Consider the following 16739-nt stretch of genomic DNA (forward strand, 5'->3'; position numbering starts at 1 on the left):
TACAGGTGTGCACCCCCCAGCTGAAAATCAGCTCTTAAATGACAGGTGCCTTCCCTGTTGCTTGGGATACCATTTTACCAGCCACAGTAGCTTGGCTTAGTAGTTTATTTTCTCTTCCGAATGGCTCCTGGGAAGCTCTGTGGGGACTGTCATTGTCTACACCTCCCTCCTCCCTCTGCCTGTCCTCTCTGTTTCCTCTCCACCTTCCCTGTCCCCTCTTAGAGAAAGCCTTTGAGGGCACCTGGTCCAAACAGAGCCCGTCTTTCCCTCTCCCTGTCGTTCCACTCAGGTTTTCCTTGGAGCTGCTGTCCTGCCAGATGGGACACTCACAGTCACTACCTGATGGGGGACTGGAGAGAACTTGCAAAGGGTGCACTTTCATAATCAGGGGTCAGTAGTAAAAGAACCCATCTTCGGTTCTGGAGGGGCATTTTGCTGTGGAGTGAACACACCAATTCAGGGTTCGTGTCACCGAGGTGCCCGCCTCTGCCCCCCGAGTAGGGGGAGAGAGAAAACAGCACACACAGCAAATTTTAAGCCTCAGGTAGGCAATAGATGATTTTTGGTATATCCCACATATCACGTGGGATGTATTTATAAATTATTATTATTATTGCCTAATTTGGCAACACTACCCTTTAGTTTCCTGATGCATATTGATTTGCTCTCTGTTAGAAGGTTTGTCAAAAGAAAACTAATGTCATTCTTGCCCCTAGTATGCAGAACCAGGCTTCATTCAGGACTTTGTTGGAATAGAACTCAAATTACGAAAGATGTTCATGTGCCTCATCCCCTCAGTCTTCTGCTTTCTCTACCCAGGAAACCATACTGACTATAAATGAAGATGACTGCTGAAAGGGTAACCTTGAGCCATTCCTGCTTTGTCATTTAAAACAAAGTATTTGCAGATGCGGACTTTAGGACTGTAACCAGACTTAACAGATGACTTGTACACATCTCAGCTGATGGACCTTGTTTCCTTGCAGATTCACAGTGAGGTTCAAATTGGGTGGCTTAGAGTTTAGAAGTAGAAATGAGGGTTGTGGATTTATATTTTTTCTTTCTGCAAGAGAAAAAAATACTTTGGACCCAAAGAGGACCTTCCTAAAGAGAGAGAGTTGGCTTAGTAAAGGCCATCCCACCTATTAAGAAAACAACCCAGGATGTGGATTTTTTTTACAGCACAGTTTTTACAAGTAACAAAATGGAGTCAAAGTTAACTGCACTGACTGGGCCATTTGGCCATGAGGGTATAATGAAAAGCTGCTTCAGAGTACAAGGGCCACATAAATGGGAAATGGATATATTATTTCATAGCTGATATTCGCTACCAAGCTTTTAGTTGTTTCTTACCTATAAAAATTCGTTATGCAGTTAAAATACCATAAGCAATAAAGGCCTGAGACACAGTTGGAATAAACCAAAAATAAAGCTAGGTGCGGTGGCGCACACCTATCCAGCAACTTGGGAGGAGGCTGAGGCAGAAGGATAGCAAATTCAAAGACAGCCTCAGCAACTCAGCAAGGCCCTAAGCAACTTAGTGAGATCTGTCTCAGAAAATGAAAAGGACTGGGGATGTGGCTCAGTGCGTAAGCACTCCGGGTTCAATCCCTGCCCACTGCCCATCCCCCACCAAAAAAATAAAAGATATCCCATAATATCCACTGAGATATTTTTAAATTATTGCATTGAGATATAATTGAGGATTTGATATATTTTTTTAAATCTTAATATACTGTCACAGATGAATTGTATCTTGATTTTCATTTTTTTCTTAAAACATAAATGAATAGGCATAATATTTTTTGAGTCTTTTAATTCTACTTAAGCCCTATTGTCAGCACTTTTGAGACTGCTGAAGAATGGTTATGCATATGTTAAGTAAACTACAAATAAGATAATGGCAGATGAATGCCCATCTTCTAGTCTCTGGGAACTCCTACTAGTTTTATTTTATTACTGCCCTTCCCTGTCATTATTCTAAGCACCAGCCCTTCATTGCCCTGTGGGGTGTCTGTGTAAGTCCATCTACTATGCAGTCTTTGGACACCTTCTCCAAAGTGACGCCATTAGGCATCCTGGGAAGTGTTCCAAAGAGTGAGCCCAGAAAGGGGGGGAAATCTGGCTCATCACAATTCCAGTGAGGAAGAGCGCCAGAGTTTTGACAAAACTTTTTGGCAGCGAGGCACATTCAAAATGATTTCTTGCACGAGCTTCCCTGGCAGCTCTAACCCAACAGTGGGTCATGATGCAAAAGAGCCCTTTGTTGGGCTGGGTTCTTCCTACACTCAACCTGCAGTTAGAAGACCAAAACCCCTGTAGCCACTCTTGAGACGCAGCCCCTTGTTGCGGGGTAAACAAGTCTGTTGAAACATCACAGGGGAGAGAAGAGACCTAGGAACAGACATTGGCTTCACCTGCTATGAGCAGGAGGCGCTGAAGGAGACTCTGCAGGTTAATGGGGCTGCTGGAGAAGGGCTAAGGTGAGCGTCCACTGGCAGTTTGGCACCTGGCCCAGATGCTGCCTTCCCTCCTCCCTGCAGGTCTAGATTTACAATCAGACCTCATTCCCTCGCCCAGGACTGGTTAAGGCTCACCATGTTCGTGCTGCAGTTTAAGGGCAGGGATAAATAGCTAAGGGTCTGAAGAGCCAGAAATATTTCCTTTAAGAGTGCCAGAGAGGACACAGGAGCTTCGGATGTGTTCCAGGGCAGGTGGTTGGAAAAGTAAGTAGCAGTTTCTTTTGAAGACCAAAAAGAATCGAATTGCAGACTTTTGTAAATTGGCTTGGTCTCAAAAGGGACATAGTCTTGTGTAAAACTTTCTTACAAACAGTTTGCATTTACGGCTGAATTCAAGTTGTCCTGGGACCTGTTGGAATTTTGTTTTCTTCTTTCTCCTGTCTCCCAGCCAAGAGACCAAAGCCAGGAATACCTAGGCCTGTTCCGCCCTGCCACGTGGCACTCCATTTGTGGGTGGCTCCAGGTCAAGGCCCTCCTTCCCTGGAGCCACAAGGATCCCTGGGCCTTACCTATTTATTTATCAATTAGATACAGATGATAATGTACTTAAGGCCTAGAGACTTTTGTGGCCTGCTTGCCAGTATGTATGTGATTGGCAGAAGGGAGGGACAGACTGAGAAAAAGATTTAGAGCTGATTTGTGTCCTGAAATTTTTACACCCAGGTCTGACTAGAAAACCTCATTTCATCCTGAATCGCTATTTACCAAGTGGACTGGGCTCTCCTGCTATACACATTGTTATTTCAGGGAGGGATTCGTTCCCAGGGAAACAGTTCAGCTTCCCAAAAGGTGCTGCTTGATGCCAGGGAGGACTGGCTACAAAAAGGTAGCAGGAATTTTGATGGATATCAGATTTATTTAATATTTAATTTTAATTTAATATTCCGTGGGTTCAAGGAAGCAGATTCTGTGGGATTTGGTTTGAACAGATTCAGTGGTAGTGTTTAGAATCATCCTAGTTGTGATGCTTTTTGGTTCATAGGGCTTAGAATAAAATGAGTTGGTATCTATTAGGTCAGTGACTTTTAAAGTCTGTATTTTAGAGGCTGTGGAGGAGGAGAGATGGGGTCCCCCAGAGTCCCTGACAAGCCTGGCTTCTTCGCAGGCTGCTTGGCACTCATGTCTTACACACCAGATCTCACAGCTTAGAAAGTAGGAAACTCACCGCAGACCCATGCTTGGGAACCGTAGCATGCCTGGCTCTGATGTTTGGTTTCAGCTCTTCCAAGTCAATTCATAGTGGATAATAAGATGTGATTTCACTGAGGCACAAATGTGAGTGGCATTGACTGCGGGTTGGTGGGTGGCAGTGTGTCACCCAGCTGGGTGAGTCAGCCCTGTTGAGCACCGTCAGCCACACATCCACGCAGCCTCTTTCACTGTGATTGTACACTATGGTGGGATTTGTCATTTAAGATTTGCTAATATCTGAGATGTAAAGGACATTTGCCTTTCTCAAATGTGTTAGGTCTTCTGAAAAAGGTATAGGACTCTGGACAGCTCAATGGAATGTAGATGCTTATACCCAGGGGAATTGTTAGGTGTGGTCTAGAAGCTTCCATGCCACATCACCTCCTGAACATGTGAGGAAATTGTATTGAGCAGAGATGCAGCATGCATCAGCTCTCAAACACTACAAAGGAAGAGAGATTTCTTACCCCAAATCTTGGCCAAGGCCTCTAAGGAATATGGTTATGGAAAGCCACCCATTTTTTTTTTTTTTTTTTTTACATCATGTCTTGTTCTATTCTGTGCTTTTGGATATGCCTGAGACAAATGTTCCCAAGACGGTGCTGTGTTTGTAGAAAAAGAAGTTCTATTAATGGTTCATTAATTTGGATCATATTTGGAGTTCTCTTTGAACTTGTTAAAATAAGACTTTGTGCCTTCCTGAAATCTGTCCTTCTGCTAAAAAGAAAAAAGCCGGGTATTGTGATGTGTGCTTATAATACCAGCAACTCGGGAGGCTGAGGCAGGGACATGGTGAGTTTGAGGCCAGTCTGGGCAGCTGACATCATATTTACTACAGGTTAAATCCCACACTCTAGGACTGCTAGGGATGTTCCTGGTGGTGGTAGCCTTAGGGCAGGCCTTGCTAGGAAGGAGTGACCCTCATTGCTGTACTTGTGCCCTGCCTTGCACCCGCTTAATGGATGTGTGGAGCCTGGTTTCTGTCATTGTCACTAGAGCATGGAAAGCAAATGCACAAAGCTCAGATGAGCAATGGAGTCAGGCCCTGGGGGCATTTACTGGCCAGCCACTCCAAACACACATGGCAACTTGTCTTTTTTTTTTTTTTATTTCCCTACTTTCCTGTAGTTTTTTTTTTTTTTTAAGTTGTCCTTGGGCCTTTATTTTATTTATTTATACATGGTGCTCAGAATCAAACCCAATGCCTCACACGTACTAGGCAAGCGCTCCACCACTGAGTGACAACCCCAGCCATCCAGTCACCTCCCTCTTTTAAATACTTATTCTGGACAAGAAGAGACAGCACATGCTGCAGAGTAAGCCTCAGCGGGAGGCAGAGCTGGCCCTGTGAGGGCGTCCAGGCATGCCCACCAACCTGGATCCTGAGGGACCCCTCCGGGCTGCCTGTCTCTCCACTGGCCGTGCAGACTTGTGGGTGCTGTTCCTATCGTAGTATACCAAGAGCCACCGCTCCTGGCTGCCTGTCCCTGGGCTGGCTCTCAAGGGCTCCAGGTGCTGTTCCTGTGTCGCTATTCCACGGGTTACCTTTCCCTTGGGCTGCGTTTTCTGGCGTCCAGTGAAAGTGTGTCACTTGTCATTTCTTTGACTCTGTCAATTCTCTGCCATTAATGCAGTTTGCAAATTGGTTTCTGTAGCTATTAAAAAAAAAATAGCATCTGCTCAAACGGGCGGCGTGTGGTCTCTCCAGCTCAGCTGTGAAGACAGCTGAGGGAAAACCAGATTGAGTTTGCGCTCAGCAAACTGGATACAAGGAAAATAAAAAAAAAAAAAAAATTAAATGGATGATTGTTCACTTTTAAAAAGGTTTCTTTACCTCAGGAAAAAAGATTAATAGGATTTCTTTGAACATCAACTCTTTTCAGTACACTAAAAATAAAATTTAATGTCTTGAATTTCTAGAGCATTCTTTGTGCAAACAGGTGGCATGTCTATAGGAAAAATTCTAAGTCTCTTAAAGTTAACTTTAAAAGTTATTAAAAATTTTTATCCAGTGGGTTCAATTCTACAAAAAAATTGATAGTTGTCACTGTGACTTGGAGGTAGGGAAGAGTACATCTTGGTAAGTGATGGTTTAAATGTGACAAACTTTAAAATGAGAGTACTACAGCATGTGACCCACATGCATCAATCTGTTCTTGAAGACCCAAAGTCCAGTTTCTAACCCTTAAGCTGGAAGGAGAGCCATCTAAGCTCTCAGTGAAAATTCTTTATGCTCAGCATGGGCCCTGGCCTAGAGGCCTGCAGGCAGGGGAAGTGACTCCCTAGTGTTTGGAGTGCATGTGCTGGGGCTGTTTTACACCTGTGGTCTCAGGTGATTCACTGGTGGACTGGCCTTCCACGACAGCGGTTTAGTCTTATTTCACTTTTATCCACTCCATCCATTATGCCTCCTTGAGCATCCATTATTCCCCCTGCCTGGGAGTCAGGCTCTTACCAAAATGAGTTCGGACACAGGTCTTGCTCTCAGCTTGTGTCTCATTCCATCCTGTGGACTTGGCGGTCTATTGTAAGGTTGCAGAACAGTGCCTGGGTAACCTGTCCTTTCTGTGTTATGACTTCTGCCCTCTCTCCCATCCTCCACCCACAGGGTGTCAGAGTACAGAATTGCCAGATCATATATAGCCCGAGCACAGCACAGGTTGTGGCACTTCTGGGCCCTGGTTTTCTGGGAGTGGTTAGCAGAAACTCTGTTTTTTTTGTTTGTTTGTTTGTTTGTTTGTTTTGTACCTCAGCAAAGGCATGAGCATTGGCTTTTTTTTTGTTTAAACCCAGGCTTACTGATTCCTGGTTGCTTGTGGTGATTCCCTCCTCTGTAGTAGAAGTGGTCCAGAGAGAGAGGGAAAGGACTGGGTTGGGACTGGGAACAGGGTGGAAAATGGAAGTACTGTGGCTGCTGCTGACATGAGCAGAGGTGGCTGGCTGTGCCCTCAGGGTAGAGAAGAAAGGGAAGCGTGTCCCATGCAGGGGGATGCAAGGCCTTGTTCCTTCTGTCCGTGGGTGTCTAAGAACATGGCCGGCTGAAGGACGAGTGGCCCCTCTTCCTCCTCCATGAGGGGCTTCCCACAGAGCCTCTCAGTCCCCACAGTCAGCCCTGGGGCCAGGTGTTTGTCTCCCTCTCACACTTGAGTGACCAAGGAACCCGAGTGCTTACAACCATCTTGCCACCTGCCTCCCTCAAGCCAGCTCACGGCATGGGACCCCACCACCTCTGGAAACAGCTGGGTCCATTGTGGTCCCAAAGTCTACCTTATACTCTGATCATTTGTGCCAAATGGTCTAATTTTTCAGGATGTACCGTTTGTGACTTTTTAATTGAATGAATAAGGGACATTGTTGGACCAAGAATAAGAGCATCATGTTTTCTTCACAGACTCATCTCTGCGTGTATTGGGCAGGGTGGGGCGGAGAGCGTGGAACCTCGAGCCCCAGTTTTCTGATGTTTTAAATGGAAGTTTTGTGCCTTGCAACTCCTAAGGCCTGTTTTAGTGCTGATGTGATCTATCTTTCTGTTATGGTGGAATTAAGTAACTTTTTTATGGACTCTCATGGATCATAGGCACAGTGCACATGTGGACATGAGGCAGGAAACGTGACCTTGGTGAAATAGAGGAGCCCTGTGTGTCCCCATCATAGGAGTAACCTCTCCTACTAGGCAATGATTGCCTGATTTATTTTAGTTATTCTTACGCTTGGCACTTGGAAAGACACGCCTTCATATTGTTCTATTGTAATGGGACATGGCTGCACACATTTGAAGTAGGTTTTTAACTACAGAACAATAAAACATTTAGCAAATTATGTCAGAACATGTCTGCACACTCTTGTTCTGCAGCTCTGTGCCAACCATCCAGCTCCCATATGGGCTGACCAAACGGATCAGCTGGATGAGGCAGATTGGGGTCTGGCATCCATGAGTAACTCTGGCACTTTCCCTTCCACATGGCAGGACAGGCTGGCTGAGGCTTGGGTCTCAACGGCTTTTGGAAAGGTGCAGAACATTCCAAATGTCTATGATATTGCTCTATCGCCTTTTTGTCTAGCCCACTGGATATTGATCCAATATGATCACTGCTGGAACAGATCATCCCCACTGTGGATTTTCCGTCCCCCTGGCTTCTTAATCACAAGCCTTTGTCTTTTGTGGAGAAGGAAGGAAGAGGAGGACATGAAATTTCCAGTGGACAGCTTTGCTGGTTACTGGCAGCACTGATAAGAATTTTCTGGGTGGGGCTGGGGATGTGGCTCAAGCGGTAGCACGCTCGCCTGGCATGCGTGTGGCCCGGGTTCGATCCTCAGCACCACATACAAACAAAGATGTTGTGTCCGCCGAAAACTAAAAAATAAATGTTAAAAAAAAAAAGAATTTTCCGGGTGAAGGCATGGGTGTGCAGGAGACTCATTCCAAGGGGCTAGAGGCTCTCTGCAGACTCTCTCCCATTTTGTTCTCCCTGCCTTCTTTTTTATCAATTATAATTTAGAAATGACTCCTAGATTATATACAACTTCTGGCCTGCTAATAGGTCAGTTGGAAATCAGTTAAGGATGGAAAAATGTAACCACACCACAGGATCTTTTCCATAGTACAAAAGTCAACTGCATTTCTGTTTCTTCATGCATTGGGTCCCCAGAGATTGTGTCCTTCAAAAGGCACTCTCTCTGCCTGGTCCTTTCTCCAGCCTTGCTCTGTGACCTGAGTCACTGACCTGGGGACCTAGTCACTGTTCCTGCAGCAGGTTGTGTGTGCTAAGAGAGGCTGTCGCTGATGTGAAGCCGCGGGCCACTCTGCAGCCCTGGTCACTCACTGCCCGGCCTTCATCGTGGACCAGAGAGTGGGATGGCCACTCCCCTGTCTGGATACTCGGGGATCTGAGGGGAGCAGCCTTTGAAAGGAAACGCATGTAATTAGGGAGTCAGGCACATTTAGTTTGAAATCTAGGCCCTGCTACTTCCTCGGTGTCTAATCTTGGCCTTGTTATTTGACCGCCGTGAATTTCAGTTTTCTTGTTTGCAATGTAGGATTGATGAATAGATCTATTTGCAGGGCAGCTTAGACTAAGTGAGAGATGTTACCTGGAACCAGTAGACTCCTGGGCATTTGCGTCCGTGTAAGGAATGCCTTTGTTTCCATGGGTCTCAGTTGTGTCTGGTTTACACAAGTGTAACTAATTGAGCATTTCCAAATGCAGGAAAGCTGCAGAGTATAATCATCTCATCGTGAGCTGTAGAGAACTGCTTCTAATTCATTTTTTCTTTTCTTTTTTTCCTTTTGGTATCGGGGATTGAACCCAGGGACACTTTACCACTGAGGTACATCCCCAGCTCTTTTAATTTTTTATTTTGACACAGTGTCTCACTAAGTGGCTTAGGGCCTGACTAAATTGCCGAGGCTGGCCTTGAACTTACAATCCTCCTCCCTCCGCTTCCTGAGTTGCTGAGGTTACTGGCGTAAGCCACCACACTCAGCTCAGGTTTGTATAAAAGTCATCTTGTTCTTTGCACCATGTTCCCAATAAAAGGTAGGAACTTTTTTGGGCCCCCTTTTTAATTTACAGTATTATGGAGGGGTCGTGATGTACACTGGTAACTGCTAGTGAGAGTGACCCCTGACTGAGGGAGAAGGGAAAATGGATTTCTTTACAAAAACTCCAGCTACTTAAGGAGTTTCGAAGAAGCCACCTATCACATCCCAGCAGCTGTGGCTGTCCGTAGCAGCTGGATCTCCTTTTGTGTCCCAAGGCATTAAATGCAGTAACTTGTGTTGGCTTTGATGTCTTTTAGGTGGAAGCTCCGAACCAGGTATAAAAGCTTCTGCGCAGTGGTACAGCATACAAACAGTGCCCTCCAGGGGAGAAGCAGGCAATTAAAACCAATATGGCTTCAGCCCTGGCGCTCCATATATATATATCTCATGTCTCCCCGCCCAGAAAACCATGATCGTGAAAACACTTGCCAGGATGCCATAATACATTTTACATACTGTTTGTGTAAGTTCATTTGTCAAGACAGAAATATTTATTTCTCTTCCCTGCCAACAGAGAGACAAGCACAGATTTAGTCCGTGTTAGTATTGTGTGCATTTACAGGCCTTTCTTCCTTGTCCCCACCCCATAATTTGAGTGAATTTGTGTCTTTTTTTCTTCTGTTCCCCTGTGCTCTCTGTGCCTTTACCACAAAAATGCTGATCTACTGTGGACAATAACCCTACCCTGCTACAGCCTCAAATCTTATTCAGATCGAAGAAGGTGGCTCTGGAACTTGAGTCTTGCAGCCATTGAGAGTGAAATGACTGAGCTTTTGAGTAGAATTTTAAGTCACCTTTTTAGAAATGAACTTTTTAAAAGTCCTAATTTATGTTCAAAAGGTAAACATACTAGCAAAGCACTTCGAATAATCCAGAGTAATAGATGACATCTCAGCACCAGTTTTGTTTTGTGTGGCTCATTCACACATTTCACAAAGTTTTGTTTCCCCTATGTCAAAACCATGGGAGAAAGGTGAAAAAAATCGTGCATGTCATTATTCTTGCCAATCATGCAAGCCATTGTTCTTGTCATACATGACAGAGTGCCTTTAAATATATAATATGATGATATATAAGTATGATATGATATAATGAAACATACTATCACCTAAATAAGTCCTCTAAGTTTTACCAACTGCAAAGGCATAAAGATCAAATCAAAATGGTGCAACAATCTTTCAGTTACAGGAGCTTATCATTTTGTTACGAACAAAAACTATCTACCCAAAATTTCCAAATATTTAACCTAATTTCTACTTGTACCTTTGACAGCTGTGAAAAACACATGATTTTTAATTGACTTCAGATGTTAATAAGTATTTTGAGACTTCTCTGGAAGTTCAGGCACCCAAGTGTAGGTTTTTGTTGAAGTCTGACCATGGCCTCGGGCTGACACAGTGGGACTTGATTGTGCTTTGCCAAGAGCTGTGAAGGCAGGAGTGCATGAGTTCAGTAAAAGTTAGCGTTAGATGGCCTTCTTTTTAGACATTATCTGCTGAAGTTTTTTCAGTCTATATGTGCAGAACCCAAGGCCCAGCAAGGTCAGGTGCCTGCACTAGTTGTGGGTAGAATCACTTCTGGAGCTGGGTAGCTGACTTCCAGGAATGGCTTCCTCCTGAACCATTTCAGCCTGGGGGAGAAATGGACACTGCATAAGCTGGTTCTTCCTGCTCTACTGGAAGAAGAGATGGCATTTTAGAGCAGAGAAATTCATCAAACATTGAAACATTTGCTGTTGTATTGACACCATCTCTTCTTTAGGAATTATCTTGGAAAAAGCTAGGAAAAGTTATTCCATTAACCAGTGATGACCAGTTATTGTTCCTTTTGTCAACAGGCAAGATGATGAATGAAGTCCTGGCAGCTTCCTGTGTCCCAGGCCTTGTAGAAATAAATGAGACAGACGAGCTTCAAAGTTCTAATGTGCATCACATCGGATCTTGTTTAAGGAAGCGTTAAAAGGAACCCACCGTTACCTATTGAGAAGGCTCTGTGCTCTCAGGCATTGTTTCTGATTGAATCCAGAGGTTGCAAGCATGCCTCCCTGTATTACCTGTTGGAGCAGGTTTAATTTTATAAATTTTAAACACAAACTCTATGAGTTTCTAGTTCATAATTGTTCTTTTTGAGGATCCACTCAGATGAACAGTATCGCATCTGTAAGAGATACACACTTCCACAAGCCCAGAATTGATTGGGAGATCAGTGGCAACAAACTCCATCTGTAGCATCCAGTACCAGTGACGGAGGAGACAGAGCTGGAGGAAACCTATCGCGGGGAAAGTCATTGTGTTGGAACTACAGATGACTGGAACCATAGCTGTAGTACACTGAGGCTCTTTTCTTGAACACCATATGTGCACACTGTGTAGTTCTTGACCAGTGGCTTTAATCCATTATTATTGGTTATCTCTTTGGACATTCAAACATTGAAAGTTTTGAGCTTTCATTTAAAAAAAAAAAAAAATTTATGCAGGTTTGAGAAAATCCAGGGTTCCATATCGTCTTCCAAGTATTTCCCTCCAGCCTTCCTGTCCTGTTAGGAACAGCAGGTACCCAGGTGGTAGAAAAGCAGCCTTATGGGAGAGAAAGGCAATGGGGGTGAGCAGGCATACTACATTGTACCGTAAACATACTTTATAAGTACATTGCTCCTTAGCTTCTCATTCAGGCAGACATTGCAAACATCTGCTACAAGTATCCAGAACGGATCTGTGTTTTTGGAACTCATCAGTGTTCACAATACCTGCAGGGGAAAGAATTGCAAAAATATGAGCACCCTTTACACCTAAAAGAATATTTTTTTATCATTCTTTTATTTGTTTTGGCTCTGTCAAAAATTAAAGTGCTTGGAATGCTGTAGTCTGTGGTCTCTTGAAGTTTAGTCAATGAGAACCTAACACCTTCACAGAATGCTGTCACTTTGGACATTCATAATAAAAACTGAAACTAATTTTGGTCGTTAGTCATTTATTTTGCTTTATAGCTTAGTACATCTTTTGTGGTTCATCGTTGCCCAGGAGCCACGCGCTCTGTGTTGCTGTACATACAGAGAGTAGAGAGACGCACCCAGTTCAGGTTCTCACCGCCTCCCTCGTTGAATCACAGACGTTTTCCAAATTTGAACAGCCACTGTTTTTGTTATTTCTTGAAAGACTAAGATATTTTTTAATGCCATAGTCTCTTTCAATATGCATTGGGCAATTTGGATTAAGGATAATTCCCGAAGATTACATCTAAGCTTTCTTGAATTTGGGCTTATATTTTCTATTAAATTGATATACTATATTTTAATTATAAAATATTTCTCCTGAATAATAAGTAGGAAACTGGAGATGGCCATGGGTAGCATGTAGCAATACAGGCTTTTCAGTAGCATCTGTCTTTGACCGTCTGCCTGGTGTGTTGGAGTGCTGTTTTATGTATTCTGTCACACTGCAGTAAGAAAGAAAACAAAGAAGTGTAGACAATGAGTCTTGTGTAGAAAACTTAGATCTTGCTTGTCACTTTTACTAAATTGGATAAGGCAGTAAGAAAAGAACCCTTTCCTTCTCTTCTGTTGTAATTACACCTCACTTGGCAGGTATACCATCCCTGTAGCTCCCACCTCCCAGCCCCCCAACCCTCCCCAGAAGGGTCAATGTGGATTTGGGATGCACCTGGGTATTCTGGCACATATATGAGCAAATGATGAAGTGACCTGGGGACTTCTTTTCTTTTTGAGATGGGGTCTCGCCGTGTTGCCCAGGCTGGCTTCAAATTCCTTGGCATGAGCAATGCTCCTGTTGGCTGCCCAAGTAGCTGGGACTACAGGCAAGTGTCACCAAACTTGGCCCTAATTTCAGAACTCTTAAATTGGTGGTGGGGAGAGGGCATCCAGGTTCTTCTCCATGGATGAGATGGGAGAAGAAAGTAGAACAGCAGCTGTACCTAAAAATGGGCTCATTCTTTCAGAACTGAGTGCATGTGCAGTTGGTGCTTAGCTGGGGGTGTTTTTCTAATGGCCAGGTACACAGAGTGACCATCGGTTAGAAGGGTCATCTTTTAAAAACCCCAGGGCCCCATCACAGGGGCAGAGGTTGGTTCAGTCTGAGGTTGATTCCCTTGTAGAAGCTTCCTATGCCCTCCACATCCGGAGGGGCCTCTTTGTAATCTGCAGCCCTCACTCTGCCTGCCTGCAGTCCACTCTTTCTCGGGACTTCCAACATTGTGAGCTGGCTTTAAAAACAGTATTGGTGACTTTGACACACTGGAGCTCTTTGGTATTTACAAAGACTCCTCCATGTGGTTCATTGGGTTCTGGAAGTGCTGGCCACTCACTTGAATTCCAGCGCAGTGATCTCACTGGAAGCAGATGGGTGGTCTTAAGCAATTTCTTTAGTGGTTGCTACATTCTTCTAGAAGGAAAAAGGAAAATCTTTTTCCAATGGACTCCCCAAAGGAATTGATCATGGACGATTACTTTCATCCAAAGTAATTTGTGTTTTAAGCAATTTAGAAATATAAGCAGTTAAGAAAGTAAAGTTTTATGCTTTAAAAGAAAGCCTCTTTCCATTCATTATTTGAGATTTCCCCAAATCCTGTATTTCTGCATTTGTTTGATAAAATTGGGGAACCTTCCACACTATGGTGGTGGGATTGAATCTAGTCATTTATAGCTGGCCGTTCTCAAAGGACTACTTAGGATTACAAATAGAGACAGCCTGGCACAGTGATTATTGTTTTAGATGTTTATTGTACCTTTTATTGTCTGTGAGAATGCTGTGTTTTTACCCCTCATTTCTTCTGAGGCACACATCTCCTTCAAAACATGTTTTAAAAAATATCACAGAAAAAGGCTCTACCCATGAGCTATAAGGAAATACAATGAAGTCCATTTTTATGAAGTCTTATAGCAGAAATAAATTATTTCCAATCCAGTAACAGTATACTAACATATCAAATGCCCATTACTATAGACAATTTGAAAAAAAAAAAAGATTGTGAACCAGAAAGAAATGTATGCATTTTATTATCCAAACTTGATTTAAGTTATAGAGTATTGAGATTTTTTTTTTCCTAAAAAGATGTCACTCATAAAATTAGATACAAATTTTAACATCCGTGAAAGGATCTATGCCCTTAGAAATAAGCATGACTGTCACATGGCTGAGATGATCAGATTGTGCAGTTGGGGAAGAAACCCAAGTGCTCCTTTTGTCATTTTGCCCTATTGATCATGGGTAAGAAGAAGAATATTGAACAGAAGCAATTGCTGTTCAAAAGATTTTTTGAAAACTGTGAAGTCTGTGTGAACCAAATCTTGCATCATCATGAAGGAACCCTTGACAGACATTTGTTAGTGTTTGTGCATTCCCACACACCATGTCAACAGGCAAAGAGCCACAGCAGTGGGCACGTCCTGCTCGGCTTTGTGTCCTCCTTGTCCTTTTTTTACTGACAGAAAAACAAAAACAGCTAATGAGGACAAGGTGGTAACTCTTGCCAGAAATGTGCAAGTTATCAAGAGCTGTATTTTGGCTGTGTGGATCGGAGCACACAACCATACTTCATGTAACTGGCGGCATAAGCAGAGTAACCAGAATTTTCTGAGGTCATTAAGAAGCAGAACTCCCAAGTGAGGCCTCGCTGGGAACTGCCAGAAGGGCACAGGGACCCAGAGGCCACCCCTGCATCTGCAGCAAGCATAGCCACCCTCCTACACCCACAACCAAACCCCAGGGTCTTCATGCTGAACCCAGTGCCCGAGCTTCACTCTTCAGTAGAAAATACCAATATTCCTTCATTCATTCAACACACAGTTTATTTAGTGCTAAGTGCCCAATACTGTGCTTGAGATCAGAGATGGAGCTTGGACTGAAATTATGCCTTTGCACGTCATTAGGACACACATCTTAAAAAGTAATATCTGTGCGGGGGCTGGGGCTCTGGCTCAGTGGTAGAGCACTTGCCTACCAGGTGTGAGGCCCTGGGTTTGATTCTCAGCACCGCATATAAATAAATAAAATAAAGCTCCATTGGCAACTAAAAAATATTTTTAAAAAAGGAATATCAGTGTGTTGCACTTTAAGCAGAAAATCAAATAAAAAAACAAAAAGAGAGTCACAGAGCAGATGCCAATAAGTACTTTAAAAATTTGGTTTTCCTACATTGAACTTTCCACTATAGAAAAGAAGGAAAGCATTTCTTATAATTTATGATTTTGCTGTTTCCTTGTCAGCAGCATGTTTATTGTTTTATTTCACTTTGAAAATATTGAGATCATATTTACTTCAGTAGTGAACCATTTTTATTCAAATATTTCCAAGGACTTTCCTCCAGTTTCATTGGCCAAGCAACAAAGATCTCCCTAGCAAGATCCCACAAGTGTTTTCTCCATACAGGAGAGCCTAAACAGGACCCTTATTTCTGCACCCCTAAACTTTAGCCATGATACATTCACTATACCATCCATAGATGCTGCCATGGTCACTGGAAGTGACAGGTTTCAACTATGAGCAGGTGGAGGAAAACCTCAAATACTCTCAAGCATAATGAATTTGACTTAACAACCTTTGGAAAATTATAATTGAAACTCAAGAAGCTGTCACTATGAAACCCCATGCATGAATTCTGTTTCTTGAGAAATCTCTCCCATTTAAAAATAAGTTTAATGTAGAGTGGCATGGAACAGATAGGAAGTTATTCTTAGCTGACATTTTTTTTCTGAAGTGAATTTGATTGTCCTGAGGCCATCCTAACAGTACACAAGGAACAAGGTTGGTTTTCTCAGATCTCTCTCAAAATTAACAGTTGCATAGAAGGAAAATGGACCTGACTGAAGGTTTTTGATCTAGTGGCATCTTGCTTAGAAAGGTGTTTGTTAAATACAAAAGAGGAAAACAAAGCCAATACATAATCCGTGAATTGTGAATTCAATTCACCATTAGCTTGGTATGTTCTTCTGAGGCAAAAAGTCATGTCAGAATTTAAACTAATTGGAATAGAGACTTAGCAAAATCTAAGTTTGCTTTGGAAACTCACGTATTTCTATTCCAGTGGTGAACACTATGGACAATACATGTTACATACAGCAAATTATTAACTCAAGTAAGTATAACCATAACCATCACCAAATCCCTTGCTTACTGCCCTTTCTTGGACTTTAGCCAAGATAAAAGCAGTGATGCTCCATTCAACTAAAATCCTGTTCTCATTCCAATCAACCTTGGTATGTTTAACTGGACCATCAGATTCTTCAAACTGAGACTCTGCAAGAGAATACCATAAAACCTAGAAAACTAACAGAATATGGGATTAAGTTTTTCTAATGGATCTCCAGTGTTTAAGGAATTTGAATGCATTTTTTAATCAACATAAATGTTCTACTGGATATAATCTTGTGGGTCTTTGTTGTTGCAAAGACCATCAGGACCTGGTGGTGTTCTGAGCCTGGCCAGCCCTCTTAGAGCTCATCACGTTGGACTGGGGGTTGTAGGCACAGA

At 43.1% G+C, this 16739-nt stretch overlaps 1 protein-coding gene across 4 annotated transcripts in view; it reads left to right on the plus strand.

Moving 5' to 3' along the window:
- The window catches only part of Scaf8 (SR-related CTD associated factor 8), a 201798-nt gene that overhangs the window by 135917 nt on the left and 49142 nt on the right, over nt 1-16739 (plus strand). The window contains exon 23 of one of the 4 annotated variants that reach the window (XR_006854477.2): nt 11093-12208. The exons of the other annotated variants lie outside the window; for them this stretch is intronic. The gene's annotated coding sequence lies outside the window, so the exon portion shown is untranslated. Of the gene's footprint in view, nt 1-11092; nt 12209-16739 lie in introns of those variants that run through there. 4 annotated transcript variants of the gene reach the window in all.

Source organism: Marmota monax, unplaced genomic scaffold (assembly GCF_021218885.2).
Source record: "Marmota monax isolate L192 unplaced genomic scaffold, Marmota_monax_Labrador192_F-V1.1 WCK01_AAM20220418_F8-fsc00164, whole genome shotgun sequence".
Taxonomy (NCBI): domain Eukaryota; kingdom Metazoa; phylum Chordata; class Mammalia; order Rodentia; family Sciuridae; genus Marmota; species Marmota monax.